Below are 7,030 nucleotides of genomic sequence, written 5' to 3' on the forward strand. Positions count from 1 at the left end.
AGGCAGGGTCTCCCTGTAGCCCTAGCTCTCCTGGAACTCACTATGTAGACCAGGCTGGCCTTGAACTCACAAAGATGGGCTTGCCTCTGCCTCCCAAGTGCTGGGATTAAAGGCGTGCGTCACCACGCCCAGCAAAAGTGAGTACTGCTTTTGCAGAGAACCCATGTTTAGTTTCCAGCACACAAGTCTGGTGGCTTACAACCACGTGTAACTCCGACTCTAGGGAAACGATGCCCTTTTCTGGCCTCTGAGGGCACCTGGAAGTACCTGGTTGTACACACACATACACACACATGCGTACATCAAAATTAAAATGTCTTTAAAATAATATCAATTAAAATTTAAGTTTAGGGTCAGGCCTACCTAGTGGTGCTTGCCTTTAATCCCAGCACTTGGGACGCAGAGCCAGCCAGATCTCTGTCCGTTCAAGGCCAGCCTGGTGTACATAGTTCCAGGTCAGCTGGGGCTACAGGGAGACCCTGTCTCAAAACAAAACAAAAAAAATTAAGTTTAGGAGATGGTTCAGTGGTTAAGAGCACTGACTGCTCTTGCAGAGGATCTGGGTTCTAGTCCCATCACCCACATGATGGTTAACAGCTGTCCATAACTCCAATTCCAGGGGATCCAAGGCCCTCTTCTGACCTCCGTGGGCACTGAATGACACAGGTGCACTTACATGCAGGCAATACACTCTTACAAACAAACAAATAAATAATAAAAAGTTTAAAATTATTTTCACACGTTGACATGATAGCTTTGGAATTTAAAATATCCCCATCTGCAAGATTACTATATAAAATTCTCATTATTACTGGGTGTGGTGGCATAGCCTTTAATCCCAGCACTTGAGAGGCAGAGGCATGTGGATCTCTATGAGTTGGAGGCCAGCCTGATCTAGTGAGTTCCAGGCTAGCCCACTACAGGGAGATCCTGTTTCAAAAAGACCAAAAAAAAGAGAAAAAGAATGTGGTTACATAAAACATGAAGGTTTTTTTCTTTCTTTTTAATAATGAGTTTTATTATGGCTTTTTTTTTTTTTGTCTTTTTGAGACAATGTTTCCTTATAGCCCCAGCTGGCTTGGAACTTGCTATGCACATGAGCAGATTGGTCTTAATTTCACAGATACCTGCCTGCCTCTGCCTCCCAAGTGCTGGGATTAAAGGCGTGTGCCACCACATTTGGCTCTTTTTAGAAAAATTTTTCCGTGTGTGTGTGTGTGTGTGTGTGTGTGTGTGTGCGCACATGCAGGTGCCTTCAGAGTCCAGAAGAGGGCATTGGATCCCCTGGAGCTGCAATTACAGTCGGTTGTGATGCCCATTGTGGGTACTGGAAGCTGAACTTGGGTCCTCTGAAAGAGCAGCACTGGCTCTTAACTGTTGAGCCATCTCTCCAGTGATATACAAACATTATTTTTTTATTATATTTATTTATATGTTTGTATGTGTATTTGTTTTGGAGGGCAGAGGACAACTTGGTGGATGGAATTGGTTTATCTGGGCCCTGGGTATTAAACGCAGGTCTTCAGGGTTGATGGCAAGTATCTCTATCCATTGGGCCATCTCGCTGGTTGTATTACTCATTTTTCTGTTGCTGAGATAAAATACCATGACCAAAGCCGGGTGTGGTGGTGCATGCTTTTAGTCCCAGCACTCAGGAGGCAGAGGCGAGTGGATCTCTGTGAGTTCAAGGTCAACCTTATCTACATAGTGAGTTCCAGGTCAGCTGGAGCTACAGGGTAACCATCTCAAAAAGACAACAAAAACAACAACTACAACAACAAAAACATGACCTACATGACCTAGGCAGCTTATAGAAGAAAGATTTTATTTGGGCTTCTGGTTTCATAATGGCAGGCAAGGCATGGTGCAAGGATGTGGCTGGAGCAGAAAGCTAAGGGTGCATATGCTCAAGCATGTGCATGAAGCAGAGAGAGAGCAAACAGAACATACAATGAGGCACTCTCAACACCCCACTCCCAGCAAGGCCACACCTCCTAAAGTTCCATGACTTCACCAAACAATGCCACCAACTGACCAAGTGTTCAAATACTTGAGCCTATAGGGGACACTTCTCATTCAAACCACCACACTGGCCCAGTTATGTGAACTTCTTATAGTCAGAAAAAAGTCAGTGGCAGGTGAGAAGGCTCATTGCATTAAAGGTGTTTACCCACAAGCCCAGCAACCTGAGTTTGAGCCCCAAACACATAAAAGTGGAAGGAAAGAACCAACTCCACAAAGTCATCTTCTGACATGGCACATACATATCGTATGCACACACATAATACACACATACACACTAAATAAAACCTTAACTTTAAAAAGCAATGCGTGCCGGGCATGGAGGTGCACGCCTTTAATCCCAGCACTCGGGAGGCAGAGGCAGGTAGATCTCTGTGAGTTCAAGTCCAGTCTGGTCTACATAGTGAGTTCCAGGACAGCTGGGGCTACAGGGAGACCCTGTCTCAAAAAGACCAAAAAAAAAAAAAAAAAAAAGCGTTTACTAACCACATTGGGTGTCCTTACAGCGAGTAGGTGGGTTATAGAAAAGTAGAGAAATCCTTTGCTACAGGTTTCAGATGCTATGGTCTGCAAGTTAATACATTCCAAAGGTATGCAGAATATGAATTCTACATATCAATTCTACATTGATAGGATATGAATTCTATCAACAACCATTTCAGGAGAGCCATAAGCTTCACTAGAGGAGGCCATAAAGACATAAATTCCTTAGAGTGGCTAACTGGCCCTAAATCAGCAGTCTGGCTTTGCTCAAGCCTTAGCAACTGGTCACTCCCTGGACTGAGAGACTGTGGAGCCCACCTGTCTCCTTTAGGGCTATAGATAACTCACTCGCTTGCCTGAGAAAATAAGCTTCAGAAAAGAGACCTTCAAGGACACCAGACCCTAGCATGGAGTTAACTCTTGCAGCTGTGCAGCAGAATTCCTATATAAGACCAGACTGCTCCCTCTTTAGTACACTTTTCCTTGAGGAACAGCTGTCAGCCCTTTGCTGGGCTTCCTGAATCCAGGAGCACATTCCTTGCCTGTTACAGGTCTGGCTCTGACTCTTCTTTCTAAACTTTAAACTCCTTCCTTTTTCTGCCCTTCTGAATCTTAACAGTTGTAAGTCCCCATGTGGGTGCCAGGAATCGAATTTGGGGCTTCTGCAAGAACAGCAAGTATTCTTAACCACTGAACCACCTCTCCAAACCCACACCCCCAGCTTTGAATGAGCTAAGAACCACTGGCTTCACTGTGCTGAAGGGAGACCAATAGGAACGCTCCATTTGAGAGTGGCACTTTGCAGGTGAGTTCTCCAGGCCAATCCAGCATTCCTGCCAGGTGTTCTGACCATGGTCTCCCATTTCTCTCAGATGTTGTATGAGCCCTTGGTGACATTAATTCATGAAACACCCAGAGTAATTGTGTGGTTTCCTTATTGAGCCTGCCTAACCAGGTTTGAAGTTTTTGAAGGGTAGTGGGTTATATTATTCCCAATTATTTGATCTTTCCTGGACTGTAGCCATATAGCTTACAATTGCACCCTGTTTAGGGGGAAGTTATTTATGTATTTATTTGGAGACAGGCTTCATGTAGTTGAGGCTGACCTCAAATTCACTATATAGCTGAGGATGATCTTGAACTTGTGATCCTCTAGCCTCTAACTCCAGTGCTCTGGGATTACAGGCATGTGCCACCATGCTCACTCACTGTTTTATCTTTTAAAAAATATTATTTTTATGTAACTACACCTATGTTGTGCAATGCCTTCAAGGTCAGAAGAGGGCATAGTATCCCCTGGAACTAGAGTTACAGTCCATTGTTGGCTGCCATGTGGGTGCTGGGAACTGAACTCAGGTCCTTTGCAAGAGCAGCCAGAGGTCTTAACTGCTGAGCCATCTCTCCAGCCCCAGTCTGTCTTTTCTAAGCCTGGATTTCAGTTGGGCTTTTTTGTTAGAACAATTTAGACTTTTCCTTAATCACTGGTTCTCAGTTGGGAACCATTTTACCTCCAAGATAATATCTGATGATGTAGACACTCTGATTGCCCCAACATTTCCTGGCCCTCAAAGTCAATCCTGCCATGTTAAGAAGCCTGTCCTAGCAGGCAGTAGTAAAGGCAGCAAGGAGTTCTCCTTCTGGCAGTTTCTAAAACAGGGTCCTTGCAAGAGTTTGTTAATTTCCTGTCATTGAATAAAGACAAACTTGGAAAAGCTGTTTTCAACATACTATACATGCTATGGATCAAACCTAGGGCCTTGTTCATGCTAAGCAGGTACTTAATCTGCACTAAGTCACACTACCCACATTTATAATGATAGATGTTTTTTTTTTTTTCGGTCTTTTTGAGACAGGGTTTCCCTGTAGATCCAGCTGTCCTGGAACTCACTATGTAGACCAGGCTGGCCTTGAACTCACAGAGATCCACTTGCCTCTGCCTCCCGAGTGCTGGGATCAAAGGCGTGTGCTACCACACCCAGCAAAGATAGATGATTTTTTAAAAGGATGAATTTAATGAGACCCTGTATCAAAAAAAGGGGAGGGGGCTGGAGAGATGGCTCAATAGTTAGGTGTCCTGGATGTTCTTGCGTTAGACCTGGGTTAAATACCCAGCACCCACATGGTGGCTAACAACCATTAATAACTCCAGTTTCAGGGGAATCCAACACCCTCTTCTGACCTCTGCAGGCATTGCATGAAATGGGTGCAGTTATATATACATAAAATAAAATATTTGTTAAAAAATGACTGGGGGACTGGGGATGTGTAATTCAGTTGGCAAAGTGCTTATCTAGCATACAGGAAGCTCTGTTATAGTCCCAGCACGCCATAAAACTAGGTGTGGTGGTGCTGGCTTCTAATCTCAGCACTCAGGAGCTCGTAGCAGATCAGAAACTCAAGGTCAACCTTGGCTACATCACTAGTTTGAGTTCAGCTTGGTATATAGGAGACTGTTTTGTTTTGTTTTGTTTTTTGGTCTTTTTGAGACAGGGTCTCTGTAGCCCCAGCTGGCCTGGAACTCACTATGTAGATAAGGCTTGCCTCTGCCTCACAAGTATGACACCATGCCTGGCTTGTTTTGTTTTTTAAAAGCCTGGTGTGGTAGGGTATGCCTTTGATCCCATCACTCAGGAAGCAGGGGCATATGGATCTTTGTGAGTTTGAGGCTAGCCTGGTCTACATAGTAAGTTCTAGGCCAGCCAGAGCTATATAGTGAGACTGTGCCTCAAAACAAACAACAAACAAGCTGGTGGCACACGCCTTTAATCCCAACAGTGGCAGTCGAATTTCTATGAGTTCAAGAGCAGCCTGGTCTATTTAGTGAGCTCCAGGCCAGCTGGGGCTACAGGGAGACCCTGTCTCACAAAGACAGAAAAAAAAAAAAAAAAAAAGACTAAAACAAAACAAAAACAGGCTGGGGATGTAGACTGTAATCCTAGCTTGCTCAAGGCCCTAGGTTCAATTTCCTAGTTTAGAGGGTAGAAGAAGAAAAGAAGTAAACAGCACTCCAGAGGCTAAGGCAGGAGGATCCTGAGTTCAAGGCCAAAGTAGGCATGTAGTGAGATAGCCTGCCTCAATCAGTCAATCAGTCAATTAATCAATCCATCCATCCATCCATCCAACACAAGGGCTAGGAATATACTTAGTTGGCAGAGTGCTTACCTAGCATAAACAAGGCCAAGAGTTCATGTCCAGCATGGAATACACTGGGCATGATGACACAGACCTGTAATCCCAGCACTTTGAGAGGTAGAGACAGGAGGATCAGAAGTTCAAGGCCTAAGCAAAAATCTAAATTGACACCTTACCAGATATTCAGATGCCAAACATGCATATGTAGACGTGCTCAACATCAACACAATTAGAAATTGCAAATTAAAACAAGTTACTTCTGGGGCTGGACAGATGGCTCAGCAGTTAAGAGGACTTGCTGTTCTTGAAGAATAACCAGATTTGGTTCCTAGCACCTACATTGGGTAGCTAACAACCAACTGCAACTTCAGTTACAGGGCTACAACACCCTCTTCTGGCCTCCTCAGACACCAGGCATGCATGTGGTACACATATATACACTCATACACATAAAAATTGAAAACAACAAACAAGATAGTTCCACTCATCTATTTGAATGGCCAAAATTCAGAACTCTGACGACACAATGCTGTGGTGGTGAGGATGTGGAGCAAAGGTAACTAGTCAGTGCTGATAAGAAAGCAAAATAGTGTGGCTTCTTTGGAAGAAAGCTTGTTGTTCCTTACAAAACTACACATACTCAAGATATGGTCAATATGGAATCAAATGAGTTGGAAACTATGTCTATAGAAAAACGTGGACATAAATGATTCTATCAGTTTGATGCCCAATTGCCAAAATGTGAAAACAACTAAGATGTCCTTCAACAGGTAGATGGAAAAATTAGTAATCACACAGTGGAGTGCTTTTCTAATTAAAAAGAAATGAGTTATCAAGTCACAAGGAGATACAGAAGAAACTGAAATGTATAATGGTAAGTGAAGAGAGTCTGAAAAGACCGAATGCTGTAAAATCCCAACCATGTGACATTCTGGAAAAAGCAAAACTAGAGAGAAAGTGTTGCTCACCAGAGTTGGGGAGAGGAGAGAAGGACCTGTATTGTAGGTGGACCAGAGGATTTTGGGACAGTAAACATATTCTACAGGATGCTGTAAGGGGTATATTTGATATGTGTTTGTCAGAAACATTAAAATGTACAACAAGAGTAGGTGCTAAAATATGAATTTTATTTTATGACGTATCAATATTGTTTCATCAGTTGTAACAAAAGATATCACAGGAATGCAAAATGCCTATAACTAAAGAAACTGCCTGGGAAGGAAATATGGGGACTATAGGCTCATTGTTTTCTTTTTTCAGGAAACCAAAGATTGCTTGAAAAAACTCTTAATGTTAAAAAAAAAAAAAAAACCAGACATCTAAACATTTAAAATAAGTGGATATTTGTGCAGTCATGTTTGTTTTCTCATTAGGTAGTATACAGGCCTGGGGG

The 7,030-nt window shown here is 43.1% G+C and overlaps 1 protein-coding gene across 6 annotated transcripts in view; it reads left to right on the plus strand.

The window, feature by feature from the left end:
• Window positions 1-7,030, plus strand: part of Ing5 (inhibitor of growth family member 5) — a 29,469-nt gene that overhangs the window by 1,243 nt on the left and 21,196 nt on the right. For 3 of the 6 annotated variants that reach the window (XM_029561664.1, XM_029561668.1, XM_029561665.1), the window contains one exon: window positions 3,125-3,310. The exons of 1 other annotated variant lie outside the window; for it this stretch is intronic. The gene's annotated coding sequence lies outside the window, so the exon portion shown is untranslated. Of the gene's footprint in view, window positions 1-3,116; window positions 3,311-6,767; window positions 7,011-7,030 lie in introns of those variants that run through there. 2 more of the 6 variants (XM_017797172.2, XM_029561667.1) reach the window with 2 other exon arrangements.

Source organism: Nannospalax galili, unplaced genomic scaffold, assembly GCF_000622305.1.
Source record: "Nannospalax galili isolate Female #2095 unplaced genomic scaffold, S.galili_v1.0 scaffold453, whole genome shotgun sequence".
NCBI lineage: Eukaryota > Metazoa > Chordata > Mammalia > Rodentia > Spalacidae > Nannospalax > Nannospalax galili.